At 37.4% G+C, this 20,854-nt stretch overlaps 1 long non-coding RNA gene across 3 annotated transcripts in view; it reads left to right on the top strand.

Annotated features, from left to right (window-relative positions):
• The window catches only part of LOC144223592 (uncharacterized), a 462,828-nt gene that overhangs the window by 403,933 nt on the left and 38,041 nt on the right, over window positions 1–20,854 (top strand). The window contains exons 7-8 of one of the 3 annotated variants that reach the window (XR_013332761.1): window positions 9,430–9,508; window positions 19,724–19,931. The exons of 1 other annotated variant lie outside the window; for it this stretch is intronic. This is a non-coding gene — a long non-coding RNA (uncharacterized LOC144223592). Of the gene's footprint in view, window positions 1–9,429; window positions 9,509–19,723; window positions 19,932–20,854 lie in introns of those variants that run through there. One more of the 3 variants, XR_013332763.1, reaches the window with a different exon arrangement.

Raw genomic sequence — 20,854 nt, 5'->3', positions numbered from 1 at the left:
TTCACACAACAAAGGCAAAGTTAAGTAGTGGCAACAGAGACCTTATAGCCTCCAAAGCCTAAAATATTTCCTAGCCCTTTATAGAACCAGTTTTCAGCTCCTGTACTAAGGATTACAGAGCATAAAGATAAAGAAAACTTGGGACCTTAATGACATCCTTGATCACCTATACTACTGTCGATTGCCTTTTCTAGAGTTTTTGTTTTGTTTTGTTTGTGTTGTGTTGTGTTGTGTTTTGTTTTTAAACAAGAGAAACATTAATCCTTATTTATTCAGTCCAGGCTAGCAGGATTTATTACTCACAACTGAAAACGTTCTTAACTGCTATACCCCTACAAACATCGTGAGATGCTAGAACACTAGGCATTATCCAAATTTTCAGAGGGCAAACAGACCCATAGGTAAAAGGATTTGCCTAACCTCATGCAGGTACCTATTTGACTATNCCGCTGGCGTCTACGGCCATACCACCCTGAACGCGCCCGATGTCGTCTGATCTTGGAAGCTAAGCAGGGTCAGGCCTGGTTAGTACTTGGATGGGAGGAATACAGGTCCCCAGGTCAGCACACCAAGTAGATGCACTGCAGAATCATTTTTTAAATTATGTTTAGCAAAATCTTGGGAAATGCATCATCATGCTAGATAAGTTATAAAACACAAAATCATCAGAGTGACAACAAGTTTGGAAGAGATACTTTGATGTAAACGCACTAGAATTCCTATTTTTAATTTTAGGTGAAAGTATAAAATTAGAATATAAATAATAATTGGATATATAAAAGTACAAGATTTGGGACATTTATAAAATGGAAATAGGGCACATATTTTTGAAAGTTTAATTTGTGCCAAGGTTTTGCACAGAGAACATTATTTGATTCTTATAACAACTAATCTAAGAAGTATTTTCATGTCCCTTTACACATCAACAACCTGAAGCTCAGAGTTAAAAAGAGGTGTTTAAAGTCACATTTGTAGTTTAGAGAGAAGCTCAGTTTAGAGTTCTTATCTCCTAACAGGCCATGTTTTTCTGTCTCCCTCTGTGTCTCTGTCTCTGCCTTTCTCTCTTTCCCTTTCAAATACAGCATGGTATCAGACAGAAGTGAGTGGATATTTCTAGGACAGCTTTGTCTTTGATGGGTGCCTCACTTTTCTTTTCTTTTCTTTTCTTTTCTTTTCTTTTCTTTTCTTTTCTTTTCTTTTCTTTTCTTTTCTTTCCTTTTCTTTCCTTTTCTTTTCTTTTCTTTTTTTTTCTTTTCTTTTCTTTTCTTTTCTTTCCCTTCCCAATAGTTATAAGGATTTTCCCCCCAGTATTACCTTCCTAGACAGTAACCCTCAAAATGTAGTCCCTGAACCATCATCATCACTATTATTAGGAAGTTGTAATACAAATTTCTTGACCCACCCGAGATTTATGGTATCAGAAAGGCTAGAAATTCTGGCCCAGAAATCTGTGTTGTAAAATCCCTCAGGTGATTGTGATGGACTAAATGTTGAGAATTACTTCTCTATGACATTGCATTTTGGCTCTGATGGCTACCCTCTTACTTCCCTGAGTTCACAGCTGAACAGATCTCTCACCTAAGCGTATCAAGAATGTGAAATATTCTTAGAAAGGGAGAAATAACCAGTGTCGTGTACTTTGTTCCTAAACTGGAGTGTTTTTAAATCTGGATAAAGGTGATGATGTCCTGATGATGGAAATGTTCAGTTTGACATTCAGTCTCATACAATTTTTTTATATATAACACATACTAAGTTCTAGCCAATGCACCAGTGAACAAAAGACAGCATTTCTGACTTCACCGAGCTTATCTACTTGGGGAGGAGATAGAGCTTGTTGAAAGAATTTGAACTGAGTCTTAACTGCAGTTGAAATGAGTGTTGCAAATGTCGGAGGGATGAGTATCTAGGCAGAGAAATAGCAAGTGTGAGGACCTTGTGGTGAGAATGTGATCAGCAAGTCCAGGTGGCTAGAATGGAATGAAGAAGGAGAAGCATCTAGGAGATGAGGTAAAGAGATATTCTGGAGAAAGATCAAGGATTTAGAATTTTATTTAAGTGTGATGAAGAGTCATTAGAAATGACTTCAAGAGATGACATGCTCTAATTTACCTTTTAAAAGGTTTCTTCTCAGTGCTGAGTTGGGGATAGTCAGACAGTGGGAGGGTAGAGTTGGGGAGAATCCTGTCATTATAGAAATGGGCAGAACACTTAAGAGACCGATGCAAAAATCCAGGTGGTTAGCCATGAGGTAGTAGCAGTAGACAAAAAGATATGTGTTTGTAATTAGTTTATTTGAACATAATAATAAAAGAATTTCATGAGAATTCAGAGGTCAGAGTCAGAGAAGTCAAGTTGACAAAGATACCTCTAAAATGTTTGACTTGAACAATTGCACCCAATGGTGGGATGCCATTTCCTATGTCAGGAAATTTGAGGGAGATGCAGCCTTTTGTTGGGAAAATATGACAAGAATCTAGAAATTGTGTGTGTGTCTGTGTCTCTGTGTGTGTGTGTGTGTGTGTGTGTGTGTGTGTGTGTGTNTCTGTGTGTGTGTGTCTGTGTGTGTGTGTGTGTGTGTGTGTGTGTGAGAGAGAGAGAGAGAGAGAGAGAGAGAGAGAGAGAGAGAGAGATGCATATTGATATCCAGGAATCCGGATTTCAGAGGAGAGATTTTGCAAACTTGACAGCCACTGGCATATAAATGGCAAAGGCCAAATAACTTCCCACAGAGTATTGAAAGTAGAAAAGGCTTTCAGATAGAATGACTAAGCAAAGGAATAACACCCACTCCTGTCCACAAGTAAAAAGGAGGCTCAAAAAGACATGATGAAATGTGAAGAGGAAATGGGTGGCACCATAAGATTCTAAGGAAGCCAAGAGTTTGTTTTTTGTTTTTTTTAATATTTTTATTTATTTCTAGGATAGAGAGAGACAGCGTGAACAGGGGAGGGTCAGAGAGAGGGAGATACAGACTCTGAAACAGGCTCCAGGCTCTGAGCTGGCAGTCAGCACAGAGCCGGACGCGGGGCTCGAACCCACAAACCGCGAGATCATGACCTAAGCGAAAGTCGGACGCTTAACCGACTAAGCCACCCAGGCGCCCCCGGAAGCCAAGAGTTTTGAGAAGAGTTGATCAATGGTGGCAAATGCAGCCAACAAGTCAAGGAAACTACATCTGAAAATAGCTGTTAGAGAAACATCGAGGTCTTTTCTATTTGGTTGTGGTGGTGAGACAAATCAAGTGAGAATTGAATGTTGAGGGAGGGAGGGACAGAGGAAGGAAGAGACAGGAAAATGAAGGGAGAGACAGGAATTGAAGCTAGAATACTTGTATATTATTTATATTTTTAAAATTTTTTAATATTTTTAATTTTTTTATTTATTTCTGAGAGAGAGAGAAACAGCATGAGCAGGGAAGGGTCAGAGAGAGAGAGAGAGACACAGAATCCGAAACAGGCCTGATGTGGGGCTCGAACCCACGAACCGTGAGATCATGATGCTCAACTGACTGAGCCACCCAGGTGCCCCTATTTGTCTTTAATCAACAGTACAAAAATGTTGATAGGATATATATGTTAATGTTTTTATTGATTTTTTAAATAAAATGCTATGAAGGATTTATTTAATAGCAAGGAATTGCTATAAATAGCAATTTATTTAATATCAAGGAATAGTCTTATATACTATTGAACTTTTGAGTTCAATTTTTGTATTTCTGAAATAAGGCTAATATAAAACTATGCAGATGTCCGCTGTGTGTATTAAATTTAATAATACAAATGAAGTACAGAGCACATAACTTGAGGAATAGTAGGCACTTAATAAAAGTTGTACTTACTTCATAGTATTAGTAATTATCTATAGGCTATTGGTTTATTCACTGGCTATAACAATCATATCTTTCATCTTTTTATAGAATTTGTCTTTTTCCCTTTTCTCCTCATTCTGAGAGTTTCAAATTTGAGCTGTATCAAAAATTTGATACTTTCAATGAAGATTCATACTCTGCTGCTTTATTTCTGTGTTTTTTCCATCTCCGTTCATCTCTTCTTTGTACATTTTCATCAGCCTAAATTCCTCTTATGCCTGTCAGATCCATTTCACAGAAGTCATGTCTTCTTTGATGCTAATGAAAATCTTAAAACAAATTCCTGGAATTTCCTTTTGGATCCTGCAGCAGCACATTTTTCAGAAGTTATGTTATTCTTTTGAGTCTCTTAAAATTTTCTGTTAAGGAACATGATGATTTTCTGAAGTTTTTTGTCTTTTCTTCAAAAAAAGGCCAGGTCTCTGTTACCAGACAACCCTTGCTATTTCTCCCGTAACATGTAGGCAATTGTGTAACCTTCTTCACATCCATTGCTGAGGAACAGGTTGATGTGCATAGCCTCTAAGTCTCGAGCTGGCTTTCATCCAGTGTACTACTGCACTACTGAGGTGACATCTTCTTCACCTCCTTTTGGCTGGTTCTTCACTAAGCTAAATTGATGTAACACATGAAAAGCAAAATTGCTAGCAAGGATTGCTACTGGTGGTCTGCCCATTTCCGTTGACTTGTATGGTACTGTTCTAGTGAGGATTATCCCTCCCAGTTGTCACATGTCACTTTCAGGTTCCAATACTTAGACTAGCTACACAAATGCACTATGGCCAGTCTCTATATAAATAAAACTCTGACCCATATAGTGTGCAGCAACCAACCCAAGAAGCCAACCTAGTATCTATATTGATCCAACTAAGAAAGCAGACTACTCTCTGTCCTACCAATCCAGGAAGTTGAACAATAACCCCTTGAGCAATCAGCCCAAAATGGCCAGGACTTCATTGATAACTGATAGCCTCTCTAATATTTTCTCCCACTTCCAGTTTAGGATCAAGCAGATAAAGCCAAATATGTAACCATACCAAAACTTAGGATGCCCTGCTTTTAGCTATCCAGCCTACAACTCCCCTATGCCAACAGACTCCAATCAGGACATACCTGAAATCTTCCCTTCTATCCACCATTAAGGTTTCCCATGCCACTGTGTGCCTTTGAGTCTCTGCTGAATATAAAAGATGGTGACTGACCCTTTCTGTAGTGAGCTCTAAATAAATAGCCTTTTTTGAGCAATCTTCATTTGCACTCACTGCCCAGTTGAATGCTGGGCTATCTAGCTTCTACCTACATAAATAAATATTAATCAACTAATATTTGGGGAAATGATGTATTTAAGAAGAAAAGCAAGATCTACCATAAGGTAAAATTTGGATAGCTTATGATTATGATTCATGTGCATATTTATTACTTTTTAAAATCATTTTAGTTTTCATTTTTTTCTTTCTGGATGTTTTAGTGAGAAGTTGTAAGAGGGTGCTTCACGCTGGTATCTTCTGGCAGCAGTAGCCATGCTACTCTTTACAAATATGTTTTATTGCATCACCAGTTCTGACTCACTAAATTCAAGGTTAATGTGTTTCTCAGGCTGACAACTTTGGCTCCCTCTCCTACACCTACAAATAACACACACACAGTTCCACTGATTAATGAGTACCATTATCCAGATCATTGTGTTTGTTTTTTTAAAAGTTTGCCCTCAAATGTATACATATTTTAGATGACAGTATTATTTTTCTTGAATTAACCATAAATTGATTCACCGAACCACCTGGCTATCTAATAAATCTTCTAATTAATGGGATGCCTTCTAATTAAAAAAATGTTTATTTCTCACATTATGCTGTTAATCGTTCTGCAACATTTATAAATAAATGAGGACATAGCACTCACACAAATCTTTAAAAAGAAGGAAGGTATCAAGCTATTGAAAAGCAATGACTAGATCTTCTTTTCAGCTCTTTCCATCAAGTGAGAAAAGTTAAATTTCACAACTTGTGTTTGCTGTGTGAATAGTCTGTTTTTCTTTTATCTGCTTTTCACCTCTGCACATAGGCTTGTGTCCTTGAGACCAAACTAATTTAGAGTGGCTCTTTGTTATTCCTGGTAATTCAGCCTTGTTTTTCTATTGCACACTCCAAAGCTCAGTGTGAAACATTTATCCTACTTAATCATGACAATGTAAGTGCCAGGAGGAATTGAACACAGCGGCAGTGCAGCCAGGATCTGGCCATAGTGAGGAAGAATACTGGCTGTTTTGTTTTCTCTTTTGTAACTTCCATCATGCACCCCTTTCTGTGTCTTAGTATTTCCTACATATATGTTCACCACCTCAGTTTGTCAGTTTGCATTCTGCTCCAGTGTAAAATTATTTTTCTTTTTAGCCACATCTCACAAATCTATCACCATACTGGTGAAGTGAATAGGCTGTTTCTTTCTACAGCTTCAATATCAATAATGTTAACACGTTCTATGAGGCATTTGACTTTAAGGATTTCATGGAGACACACCTTCTAATGGGAGTTGACACACTGACTCAGAGAGCTGCCCTCCCTAAACTACATAGCTAGTTTGGAGTCAGCTAGCTTAGCATTGGGCTTAGTCCTCTATCATTTGATTCCCTCTTCAGTATTATTTCTTCTACCAAACAAAGATACACAACAGGAGTATATATTTGACGAAGTAATAACAGTTGAGTCACTTGACTTATTGAAATCATTTTTGACAATGAAGTTCTATTAATAATTATTGTCAGTGTTTGCTATGTGCCAGGCATTGTGCTAAAAAGTTAATGATTCACAACAACTTCATGAAGCATATACCATTATTATCTTTGCCTAACAGAAGAACCAGACTCATCAAATGGGTAAGGACTTTGCTCAGGGCCATATAACTTTCAGTCAAGGTTCTTATTTTGAATGGGGTGTTATTTCTTTGATAATTCTTTTTAAACTTTCCGTAATTAACAACAGTCCCATGTAAACTGCATTACTTAAAGTTGCAAGTACTAAAAAATGAGTGAAAAAAGGTATGAGAGAGAGAGATTGCATTACATTCAAATTTCAAATTTTATACTTCTCTGCAGAAAAGATTGAAAGGTAAATCAAAAAACCTCTCACAATTCAAATCTAGCCAGTATATATAGGAAACAAGGTTGGCTGCCTTCCAAATCTGTTTTCTCAAGACTCAATATTGCCTCCCCCAAACTCAAACTCTGTGACTTATTATTTTTGCATTCTGAGGCAGGTGACATAGATTCCATAAGCTTCAGTTTCTACATCTGTTAAGTGGAGATATTTAAAGGGTTTTGAGGTTTAAATAAGCTCATGGCTGTAAAATGCTTAGCAAGGTGCCCAGCACCCACTGAACCTTCCCAAATAATAGCTACCAGCTGCCATCAGAGGGCATCATAATGTGAAATTTGCCTATACTGGCAGCCCATTTCTTGGCTTCTCTATCATAATTCTATTGTGGAGAAGAAGATGAGACTGTGAGTTAATATCTAACATGGTATAACATAAAGAACACTGGGATGAGGGAAATGAGACCTGACCATCATCCCAGGTTTTCTGTTAACATGGTGCCATAATGGAAACATTACTAACCCTGTCTGAGCTCAAATTCACCATAGGGATAAATAAGGTAGGGAAAATGGCTTCCAACACCACCCACCTGGATATGGACCAAACTTCACAGGCTAAAGGCACAGTTCCTCTTAAGACTGCCCTCACTTCAAACACCATCCATAAGTTAGGGGTTATCAGGTCATGCTCTCTTTTGGCCAGCTAGCTATAAATCTAGGGGTTCCCATGACCCCTAAATCTCTCAGGGTTCAAGAATATGCTAGAAAGATTCCTAGAACTCAGGAAAGCATGATGCTTAAGATTACAGTTTTATTATAGCAGAGAGAGAGAGAGAGAGAGAGAGAGATAACAGAACCATTGGGTGAGATGCATAGGGCAAGATCTGGGATGGTCTTAACTGCAAAGCTCCCATTATCCTCAGGGTCGCATTACCCTTCCAGCACATTGATGCACAACAATATTTAGAGTATTGGTAACCAGGAACACCCAGCTGAGGTTTTGTGTCCAAGGTTTTTATTTGGGTTTTGGTAGGTAAGTATGACTGATTCAGTCATTCACTACAGGGTTGAAGTTAATCCCCAGTCTCCCTCCCCTCCCCAGAGCTTGGGCCGATATCACATGGCTCAAAGCCTCAACTCTCTAACCACATAGTCTTTCTGGCTTGACCACCTCCTATCCTGAGTTATTTTCTTAGCATAAACTACCCAGGGGCCTACTATGAATCACTTTTTTAGTATAAACTATCAGATGTGACCTAAAAGGTTCACCATGAATAACAAGGACACCCTGGGAAATTCCAGGGATTTAGAGGTTACCTCCCAGGCAGTAGAGATGAAGGCCAGCCAACTTCTTTAAAAGTAGGTGATACAAAATATGGTATCATGTTTCACACATGATCTTGAATTAAAGAATCTAGGAATTTTGTTAACGGAATAATCAGGAAAAGGAAAAATAAGTGTTACAAGTTACAAGTTTCAGTTAAGACCCTATTCAATAGGATGACTCATCTATCCCTGATCCCCTCCCACCTGGAGACAGACATGCTTTTCCTGATGATTCCTGATTGCTTTTCCAAACTGTATGCACTTGGTCTACTTTAGTTAATTTGATGAAAGTTATGGAAGGTAGCATCCTAGTTTGTTCTGTTCACTGATACATGTCCCTATCACTTATTACAGGGAGGTTCTCTCCTCCATGATTATCTTGCACAAAATTGGCACAGAAGGAAGAGCTGATTCTGATATCAGAAACATACTATGGTGGGTTAAAAAAAAAAAAGTGGCTGGAAAAAATGGTAGTGAACTATTGTGTCCAATAGCTTATTGGTCTATTATCTAAAGTTTCAGCTAATTCCATTATTAATCAATAAAACAGTCATTTTCATAGTCCTATATCCTGGGAACCTTTCAGTTGTGTACCAAAGGCCTTAGAATTAATAGTAGATTGTGATACTTGGTTTTTCCCAGTGCTTAATTCTTTTTTTTTAAAGTTTATTTATTTATTTTGAGAGAGAGTGAGGGAGGGGCAGACAGAGGTAAGCAGAGAGAGAATCTCAAGAAGGCTCTGTGCTGTCAGTGCAGAGCACAATGAAGGGCTCAAACTCACAAACTACAAAATCGTGACCTGAGCTCAAGTCAAGAGTCTGACAGTTAACCAACAAAGCCACCCAGGTGCCCCTCACCTTTCACTGCTAGGTCTTATGATATGGCCCCTTTCCTATGCAAAGGGCATTAATGGAAATTTCCACGTGTTAGACAAAAAATAAAAAATAATGTCAATGCAACATACAAACCATAAACACATTGCTTTTTGAGTAATTTCTGAAACAATATAGCATGTTGAGGAAAATAAATATTTTAAGCATATTATAGCAACTTACTTATTTCCTGCAGCTACAGAATAAATCATCACAGATGACCTACGCATTACTAACAAAAAAATGTCTTTTCTGCTTTTCTTCTCTAGCTGGAAGGTATATCACCCTGCTTTAAGCATGTGTATATGTGTGTATATGTGTGGAGAAGTACATTCTTTGTGAAAACAAGTGAGTAATGCTGCCATGGAAATGAACATCATTCACTGAGATGATCACTTAAAATGAAGTGATTTCACATATGTACTACTGTATGTAGTGACTTGTACAGAGGTGCAAGAGAACAAAGAAATATTCGCTGTGCTTTTTCTTGTGACAGGATGATCTTTAGATATTATATACTCAGAAGCTTTTTAAGACCAATTTGTAGTTTAATAGACTCTGTGAGGAAAAAATATTCCTTATATATAATAGGGAACCAATTAAGAATGGGTCCTCAGCCTCCCTTTATTTAACCCCTTTTTAGCCAGTATGTGGTCAGGCTAAACCAGGCTTAGGTCCTAGCAACAGGGATGTGGAATGCCTTGTTCTTTTGGGACTCACCAGTGGTTGATAGACAGTTCTATGATTTATTTAAATCAATTTGATGATGTTAACATGTGCTATAGACAGTCAGCCTTAAGGATCCCACTCTGATATACCTTCTTATTTGAGTTAGAACAATTATATGTGTTCTGTAAGATACAGAATGCTCCAAGAGTTTGGGGTGGAGTGAGAGACTTATTCTACCTATGTGCTGCCAGAAAATCCTCCACAAAAGAGTGTCCTTTGAGATGAATCTGGATGAATAAGTAGTGGCTGTCTAAGCCAAGAAAGAGATGAAGGATATTTCTTCTAGTAAGCAATGACCTATGAGTAGCATGAACATCAGACGTCAAAGAATGAACTATCAGGTAAATAAAGGGAATGGAGATCAATGGGACATAACCAGAAATGAGGATAGACTGGGTTTAGGTAACTCATTTCTGAGGGAAGATGGAGGAATGGAAAGGAGTACATGAGTGACATAGAGAAGTCTCTGCTACTAATTAGCTGCGAGTCTGGCGTGCAGTATCGCTCATTTGTCCATCTCTAAGTCACTGGCTCAGGCCCCTTCGATGATCTGTTTCCAGGGCTTTTATGAGTATGATCCCTTATAGTTGTCATGTGTTGAATGTATTGGGTTGACAGTGATAGAAAATGAAGCACCAACCACCCAGAAGTTTCCCTTTGTTCTACCTACTTCTTCCTGTTCTGCAGCCTCATCCAGTTACTTTTGCTCTCCACATTTACTCCGAACTTTTCTGGTTCTGAACACAAATCATTCTCCTTCCTGGAATGTTTTGTTCACCTCCTGCCTTAAAGTCAACTTCTCTAGCCATAACTCTTGAAAGCCTTTCCAAATATCGAAGCTGAGATTAATCTTCCTCTGTCCTTCCAGAGGTACCCTTCGTGTATCTGTTTCAACAGATCATTGTGAACCTTGTGTCATCATTAGCATGTGTTTTCCCCATGGACAGTAAGCCCACAGGGCCAGTCCCCATATATGAATTCTCAATAGTTCCTATGACCCTGTATGGCACATAATGGATACTCAGTATGCATCTTGTCAATAGAAACTGACAAATACTTTTTGTAAGACTGTCAAAGCAGAAAGCAGGCCTCTTTAATAATTTGATTTTTTGTATATATAAGAGACAGATTCTTATAATATATACTTAACTTGATTCTAGACTTTTACCCAAAACAGAAAACATGCTATCAGTTAATTGAGGACAAAGTATTCAGGTACAAGCTTATCTTTTTTGGCACTTCAGACTATAAATTCGTTTTCCATTTTCAAAGCCATAAACTATGTTCTTTGATAGCTAGTTCAGCCAGAAGGTTTTACCATACAATTTTATACTCCCTTTGTTGATGTACCCAGATAAGTTGTTACTTTATGAGCTATAGCCTATTAACAGGCATTCATACTGAGCAACTTCTTTTGCATAAAACATTCCTGGGGAAATACAATTACTGCGACACTATTATTAAAGTGGCAAGGAAATATTTCACTTGAGAAAAGGCAAATCCTATATTAAGTATATTCCGTTTGCTTCTAGTGTCAAACAGTTTTTAACCAGGTAACAGCTCCTTTCTAGCAAACTGATTTCCCATGTCTTCCCTTCGTAGGATACTTAAAAACATCTACAATCCTAATACTCTCTTGACATTATAAAATTTGTAAGTAAACCTGATCTTTTTGTCCCAAGTTCCCTTTATATAGTATGGTAATGAGTTACCTTTATTATTTGTTTTAACAACTATATAGGAGATACACTTTTTAAACACAAAAATAGATTTTTGCTGTTTAAGCCAATATTAGAAGCATCAATGAGATAGTACATTTATAGATCTTGCCCCAATGTAGCATCAATATGATCAGCTTTGATTTTAGGTATTAGTATATTTTACCTTTTAATATCATGCTTCAAATTACCTCCAAAGAATAAGAATATGACAAAGAGAAAAATAAAGAATTAAACAGAGTGTAAAGAGCTTGATACTTCTGTTTAAGATTAATGTATGCCTTGCCTTTCTGGTTTAGTTTCCCCACTAAATTGAGGTCAGCCCCAAAGTTTAGGGCCTTTCTCCACTAGAACAGTCTCTGGTTTCCAGAAGATGTCTCTTCTTTAGTAGATTTAGCCATAAGCCATTCTAGATAAACCTGGTTTTCAAACATCTACCTGATTCTGTATACTTCCTTGAAAAATTATTTGATAACTTTTTACACCTGAGAACATAAAAGTCATTAAAGATAACTGGCTATTATTGTCTTACATATCTTGGAAATTTTTCTCTTTCAGTTTGTTCTGTTGGGTCCATCTAAAGATCAATCTTCTAACCAAAAAAATGAACAAATAGATATTAAGGAAATGAGTAGTGTTGTCTTCTCTCATTTTGTCTGGAACCTTTCTCAAATAAAAGATATAGGACACTTAATCCATTCTTGTAATCTCTCATAGTTCAACAGTCTCCTATTTGAATATAGCAAAAAGTTTACACAACATTCCACTGACTCACTGTGCCTAATAGAAATCTGTACTTTCAGTATTGAACAATACTGTCAGGTCTCTCCAGACTATAGATATTAATGAAGTTCTATATTTACCAATAAACCAAAATTCTACTTCTTTTCACGCATACACCCCCTTTCTGTCCTGGCTTCTGCTTCCCCTACTTTCCACACACAATGTGATCACATATGACCTTTGGTCCTTTCAAGGAGTCCTAAATGAATGTTTCACAAATGAAAGTCAGCTTTGATGATCGTGAGTTGGTCCCCATGTTTTTATCCTTTTGATCCATATACTCCATTTTCATATCAATCCCTGAGCTCCAAGAAACCACCATGAAAATAAGTCTTTTAGGAAAACACTCTAATATTCTCAATGCCATAGTTATCTTTGGTCCCATGTTAAATGCCCTCTTTCAAATGAGGAGTCCTATTTTGTCATTTTGACCAGAACAGAATACTCTTTATACCCAGAAACATATAAAATATTTTATGAAGGTATATCCTTCAGCTCAAAACTGATCCTTTCTTTTAGGGCATTAATTACATCTACTTTGAGTAGAAAGGCAGAACCTGTATCAACTCTCCTGTTATCCTCATCTCTCTCTGCTTTTGCTTTGTAACAAGGTCAGATGAAGGAGAGAGGTGGGGAGATCTCCTCTCTTCAGAGTTTTTAAGCCCTCAAATCCAAAAATATGCTATCTGTGGACTCAGTTTTGGCTCAGCAAGAAACTTCTGTTACTGGAAATTCTCATTGTTTTCAATAATTGTCCATTGGAAAGAGTATCTTTGAGTCCTCATGAACATGGCATTGGTAGACTCTCTCTAAGTCCATTAAGAATCCTTATTCTACATCTTCTAAGAATTGACTATTTGTGGGCACCTGGCTGGCTCAGTCAGTTAAGCAACCGACTTTGATTTCAGCTCAGGTCATGATTTCACAGTTCATGAGCTCAAGTCCCACGTCAGGCTCTCTACTGTCAGCACAAAGCCTGCTTCAGATCCTCTGTTCCCCTCTCTCTCTGACTCTCTCTTTCTCTCTCTCTCAAAAATAAACACTAAATTTTTTTTAAAAAAGAACAGACTATTTGATAGTCATGATATCCAGAATTATATTTTGCAGCTAGTAGAGCAAAATTATAACATTTGCTAGATAAAAACAGCATAGTAACCACCATCTAGTCAGTGCCCTTACTTCTAGAGACTTAACGCTCTTCAAAACAGATTTGAACCCAAGCTGAAAATATAACAATAATATTATTAATAATAATATTAATAATAATAAGGCCATTGAGGACCAGAAATTGCTTTCACCGTCTCGCCTGCTCCTTCTTGGGCTCTTAATCAAAGCTTTATTACATCACTGGCAGTGCAAAATATATCATACATATAGTCAAAGGTTTGAATTCAGGTTCTACAGTTAAAACTTACCAACTATCTGGATGTATGAAATATTATCTACTTATTCAAGCTCCCATTTACTTATTTGTATAGTGTTGATGATATCTACCACTCAGATTTGCTCTAACAATTAAAAAACCTTAAATGGCTGATGGGCATTAAGGAGGACACTTTTTGGGATGAGCACTGGGTGTCATATTTAGGAGATGAATCACTGGGTTCTACTCCTGAAGCCAAGACCACACTCTATGTTAACTAACTTGAATTTAAATTAAAAAAATATATTAAAGTGTTTTATAAAATGAGAACTGGCAAATAAAAATATTTTACAATTCTATATAATATACAATTCTTGATTTATTTGCCCCCCTCTTTTTTGGCTCAAAAATGATAAGGGCAGGAAACAAGAAGGAAATCAGAGCAAGAGGAATATTCTTAGTGGAAAGAAAATGTATTATGAAAGAAATGCCAGCCGACCATCCAACATTAAAAAAGTTATTAAAGTCACCAAAGTATACTATATTGCTCTTACCAGTGGATATTCATAAAGATAACCCCCAAGATCAACAAAAATAGACCAATGCCCTGTGCATTTTTTGAAAAGAAGCAAAAAAAAAAGGAGTTCTCCACTTTCAAAAGATTTTTTTAATAAGAAAATTTTAGAGAATAAATCTGAACTAGTTGAAAAATTCAATTATGTGGAATACCACTTCTAAATGCTTTTGAATAAATGAAGTCCCATTGAACCTAGTTCCTGGGGATGAGTCACCTTTTAAAACTCTTCAGGAGAAGACAGTTTGCATCTCATTAAAATCAGAATCATTAATGGAATGTGCTCACTGATATTGTCTTCCCTGTTAGAGAAAAATTGTTTCCTTATGCCACATAAAAGGGAATTCATTGGACAGACATAAAGGTCTACGTGAGTGGAAATGTAGATAACCATAGAGAAATGAGCCCACTCTGCCTATTTCTCATTTTGGTTCATTTTGGTTAATGTGTGCTTCTTCATGTTATCTGATATATTTAATTGAATCATGACAGTTTCTCCTGTGGCCAGAAGAAAACCCCGTGGCCGAAAGATGACTTATCTTAGAAAGAAGTCAGGAGTAGGTTTATCCCACCAGAGAGAAATTAACATATCAGCACAGAGTTTGATTTATTCTAACATCAATAAATACTTGCCAGAGCTGAAATAATCTCCCTTAGATTGCTTGAGAGTCAATAGGTTGTGAGTGCTTGTGTTCATTTAAAAAAAAAAAAATGACTAAAATCATTTTAAAAGCGACTTAGTGTTTAAACATGTTTTTCAAGGTTGTTTTCAAGGTGGGTAGGTTAAAAACCTCATGTAGAAGACATCAATAAACAATGGTGCATTGTGAGAAAATCTTAGAGACTCAGGAGAGTTGAATATGAGTATATGAAAGGGATGTTGGGGAAACTTACTAAAAACAAAAGGGCTAGGGCCAGGCCCTGTAGAAAGTCAGGACCAGGCTAATGCACTGAGATTCTATTGTTAAAATAAAATAAAAAACTATCGGGAGATTTTAAACAAAGTCAAAGCCACATCCTGTCAGTATGACTGAAAAATAACCATGTGACATAAATGAATTAAATTAAGAAGAGGGGGGAGAAATGAGAAGCCAGAAGGGCTCTTGCAATTTCTCAAAGAAGCAATAATTAAACCTCCTTTACCATTACAGTAATAGCTGAGGAAATAGAGAACAAGTGATAAATCTTCTTCTCTCTCCNGGGGCTTGAACCTACGAACCGCAAGATCATGACCTAAGCGAAAGTCGGACGCTTAACCGACTAAGCCACCCAGGCGCCCCCTTCTCTCTCCATTTCTACTGCTGCTGCCAAATCAACCATATTTTGCAACCGATTAGATATCAGACTCTAGGGTTATGAGGGAGTCAAAGACTACATCAATATTTCAAGAATGGGTGACTGGAAATGGTAACTGTATAGCAGTTTATAGCTACCTCCATTAAATAACCTAATCGGGGCGCCATTTGTAGCTCAGTCAGGTCAGCGTTTGACTTTGCCTCAGGTCCTGATCTTGCAGCCCGTGAGTTCAAGCCCCGTGTTGGGCTCTGTGCTGACAGTTCAGAGCTTGGAGCCTGCTTCAGATTCTAGGTCTCCCTCATTCTCTGCCCCTCCTCACTCTTCTCTGTCTCTTTCAAAAATAAATAAACCTTTAAAAAAAAAAAAAAACTTATGACTGACATGGAATAAGTGATTTCCAAGGAGCTACAGAGTAAATGGCATCTTTGTGGTATAACCATATTGATTATTTCCAAGGCATTTATATGCATTTGTTGCAGTATGAATTTATTTGAGCCTCTCAGCCCCTAATGATTATTAACTTAAGGTATAAAATGGCATTTAAAGTGCATGTATTAATTGTAGCTAGAAAGCTGGATGATATCTTAGTCAATTAAAATAGTTCAGTTTGAGTTGTGTAAATTCATCTTGAGAAATATTTATACCCACTGTTATTGTTTATACATCACTTATAAATGTTAACATGAAATGTGAAAGATTTCATAGCATCAATTAAAATAGGATCTGCCAGGTTATTTGAAATATATTTCTAAGTTTTTTTAACCAAGTGTTTATTTCATACTATAGTCACAAGATTCTATTTTCCTCTTTGATACAGTACTTTGTGTGGTGCCTTCCCCTGCATTTCTCTTCATTTCATTTGCAACTGAATAGATTAGAACATCAGACTTGAGAGCAAAGGAAAAATAAGGGCGTTTTGGGGGAGACATACATTGTCAACTTCCATAGAAGCAAAGTTACCGTAAGGACTCTTCTCCTTTCCCTTCCCCCATGTTCTTCTGTTAAGTTTCTCAAGATCCACATATGAGTGAAAACATATGATATCTGTCCTTCTCTGACTGACTTATTTCAATCAGCATAATACCTTCCAGTTCTATACACACTGCTGCAAATGGCATGATTGCATTCTTTCTCATAAAATGCCTGGTATTTAACTTTTTTGACAGTTGAATTAGTTTTCCATAAGTGACTTGATAGTTTCAAAAGCTTCTACATATCTGAGGCTCTTTATCCTGACCTGACAGAGCTCAGATCATGATTCCAGAGCTGTGAGATCAAGCCCTTTGTGGGGCTCTGTGCTGAGCATGGAGCCTGCTCAAGATTCTCTCCGTCTTTCCCTCTGCCCTCCTCTCCCACTTACCTGCTCTCTCTCTCTAAAAATAAAAATAAGAAAATTAAGTTATAATTGCTCCAAAGTGAAAATAACCCACACATCCATCTGGAAAAGAACAAATTGGATACAGTGGAATACTATGCAATAAGAACATAGTACTGCAACAAATAGATTAATCTTGGAGACTAATAATGAGAAAATGAAGCCAAACACAAAGCACAATATTCTGTATGATTCCGAATTCAGTTGAAGTTCAAGGATAGACAAAATTGAGAATTTCCACTATGGTTATAAAGTACAAAGTTGCAAAAGATAATTGCCCCCAGTCTGACAATTAAAACAAGCCATATATGTGACAAAATTATACTTTTAAAAAAACCTGCCAGATAGATAACAAAGGATGCAAAGAAATTAATTTCAAAAAAGTGAAAAGTTCTATCTAGGGGCAAAGAGACCCATGACTGCTTTCATCCCGTGTAGAATAGAAGGAAACGAAGAAGAAATATATCTTAGGGGGTTCCAAAAAAAGCCAACATTTTAGCTGACTTTTAATGGGCAGGAATGGCCTGGTATGCTGGATTACTAACCTAGGGAGCCCCAGAGTGTGATACTCTGCACATATCTGCTACTCTTTCTCACAGGCTGCCACTGACTGCATGAATGTAGGGGAAGGACCCAGAGCTATGAGATCTTTAAGAAAGGTACAATTTATTTACCATGTGTGAGCGGTTTACTGGAGGCTCAGAACAGGGTAGGCAAGTAAAAACAATCTTTTCGACACTCTGAGGCTTCTCTGAATTCACTGCAAGATTGACGTGGGGCAGAAGACGTGAGGAAAATCTCTGTAAGGCAAACTGGGCATTGTTGTCATTCACTAAAGTGGCCCCTGAAGGCTGGTGGAAAGACAGAAGCTATAGGGATATCTGGAAAGATCCAGAGCTTGAGGCAGAATGGACGAAGAGAGAAGTCCCAAGGAGATCAGAAAGATTGGCACCCAGGAGTTCAGGCAGAGATAGTGCCACAGCTCAGAGAGCTGATACCGTGAGCATAGTGCCAAAAAGTGGCGTGGAATTTCACCAACGCTCACATTCTTAAGCCTGTTAAAGGGAAAGCCGAATATAAAATACTCCCAAAGTAGTCTTACTCTCAAAGAAAGTCTTAAATAAACTACTCCCAGAGTAAAGTCTTACCTCAAAATCTTATATAAAATACTTACTTTCGAAATACTTGAAACCAGAGGCAGACTGGTTGGAAACGGAACTGTAAGAAAGCTCAGACTAGATCTCCCAAAGTAGATTTACTTAGACCATACGTACACTTGCCCCATGACAGAATAAAGGGCATCATATTTGGGGGAAGGGAGGTGAATATTACTGACTTCTAGCTCAAAAGTTCTCTTACACAACACTCAACAGAAAATCACAAATTAGCAAATACAGGAAGAAGCAAGGATATCTACTCATGGACACGAGAGGAAATAGTTCATTGAAGCCAACTTGAAAATGGTCATAAATTTGGCTGGTAACAGGAGACCTTCAGGACCTAAAAGTCTAAGATAGGGGAATCTTCTCTCCGTGGAGGTGTGGCTCTAAGAAGAGAGGATCTGTTATATCTCTGCTTCCACCACTTGGTCCCCAATGTGGCAAGATCAGGATATTGGGTAGTTTCTACCCAAAGGACCACAAAGATAAATGCGTGTCAGGAGAGTACAGTGCATCAGAGGTCCCTAAGGTCACCCCAAGTTTCAGCAATGTGCTAGGAGGACTCACAGGATTCATTGTACAGGTGTACTCATGGCTGTGATTTATTATAGAAAAGAGATGAAAAGCATCACCAGCAATGGAAACATGCACAGGTGAAGTCAGGAGGAAACCAGATGTAGCGTTTAAGGATCCTCTCCGGGTGCAGTTGCCCAGGACTAGCTCACTTCCCCCAAGCAATGAGTTATGGCAACATCTATGAAATGTTTGCCAGAAAACCTTGGTAAAGGCTCAGTTGCCATTGTTTCTCTCAAGCACATAGGCACTCTGCCTAGCATGAAACAAACTTCCAGACTCCCAGAAGAAAAACAAATGTTTAGGATAATCCACAATTTTCATAATGAGTTTAAGCACAGGGAGACATTCTTTTCTTTCTTAAAATCCAGGTTCCTGGATGTCAGCTGAGGATCAACTTTGAAAGCAGTTCTTTCTAAAAATAGCCGGATTGGTATAAAGTCCTCCCAGAACATGTAGAAACTGGAAAATGCTGGGTATGCTGCAGAGAGGGAAGATTATTGGATCTCAGCATGTTTTACACACACACACATGCACACACACACACTCCACCTGAATGGGAAAATACAATTAACAGATCCCAACACTGAAATGACACAGATTTTAGATTTTTCCAACAGATTAAAAAAGACGACAAACAGCTGCTAAAACAAACAATATGTGAGTGAACAATTTCAAATGCTCTTGAACCAAACATTACAATAGAACCTGTCAGTAAGTAAATAGGATATGTAAAAAATAAATGGAAATTTCAGAGAGGAAAAATGCAGTCAAAAATATAAAAATTTCCCAGAAGGACTAAGTAGTAATGGAAATGAGAGAAGGAAAAGTCAGCATGATGGTTAATTTTATGTGCCAACCCGGCTAGGCCATACTATCTAGATATTTGGTTGACTATTACTCTGGATGTTTTTCTGTGAAGGCATTTTTGGATGAGATTTACATTTACATTGGTGGATTTTAAATAAAGCAGATTTCCCTCTATAATGCAGGTGATCCTCATCCAATGAGTTCCAAGTCTGAATAGAGCAAAAGGCTGAACTTCCTGAGGAAAAGGAGAATTCAGCCAATGGACTGCTTTCAGGCTTTCAGCTGCAATTTCATCTATTCCTGGATTCAAACTTCAACTCTTTCTTGAGTCTTCAGCCTAACAGTTACTTCCATAAAATTTTGGACTTACTAAGCCTCCACAAAGAATGATGTGAGCCAATTCCTTAAAATAAATTTCTTTCTATATATGTACATTCTATTTGTTCTGTTTCTTTGGAAAACCTTAACACAGTCAGTAAAAACCTGAAGTTAAATCAATGGAAATTATCTGATCAGAACAACAGAGAAAAAAACATTGAAAAAAATGAGCAGTGTATACCAAAGGACACTACTAACGAAGTGAAAGCCAACCCATGGAATGGAAGAATATATGTGCTATATTATTTTAGATAAGGTATTAATAATCAGAATATATAAATAACTCCTACAACCTAACAACAACAAAATGTTTTCTTAATGGGCAAAGGATTTAAATAGACATTTCTCCAAATAAGATATACAAATTGTTGATAGACACATGGAGAGAATACTCATTATCACGAATCACTAGGGAAAAACAAACCAAAACCACAATGAGATATTACTTCACACCTGTTAGCATAGCTATTTCCAGAATAAAATAAGTAACATAAAACCCCAGAAATTAACAAGGTTGGTGATATTGTGGAGAAATTGGAATCCTTGCGTATGACTGATGGGAATATAAGATGGAGAACAGTATGGTGCTTCTTCAAAACTTACAAATAAGAGTTACTATATGATTCAGTAATGTTACTTCTTGGCATATACCTAACATAATTGAAAACGGGAACTCTAAAATATGTTTCTACACCCATGTCCATAGTAGCATTATTCACAATATCCAAAATGTACATGCAACCCAATTGTCCATTGACTGATAAATGAATAAACAAAAAGTGCTATATACACTCAGTGGAATATTATTTGGCTTACAAAGGAATGAGTTTCTGGTACATGCAACGATATGGATGAACTTTGTAGACAGTGTGCCAAGTGACATAAGCCAAATACGAAAGGACAAATTCTGTATAGTTCCACCTATATGAAGTCAC

This window comes from Crocuta crocuta, unplaced genomic scaffold (assembly GCF_008692635.1).
Source record: "Crocuta crocuta isolate KB4526 unplaced genomic scaffold, BGI_CrCroc_1.0 scaffold70, whole genome shotgun sequence".
Classification (NCBI taxonomy): domain Eukaryota; kingdom Metazoa; phylum Chordata; class Mammalia; order Carnivora; family Hyaenidae; genus Crocuta; species Crocuta crocuta.
This window is presented reverse-complemented; position numbering and strand designations above follow the sequence as displayed.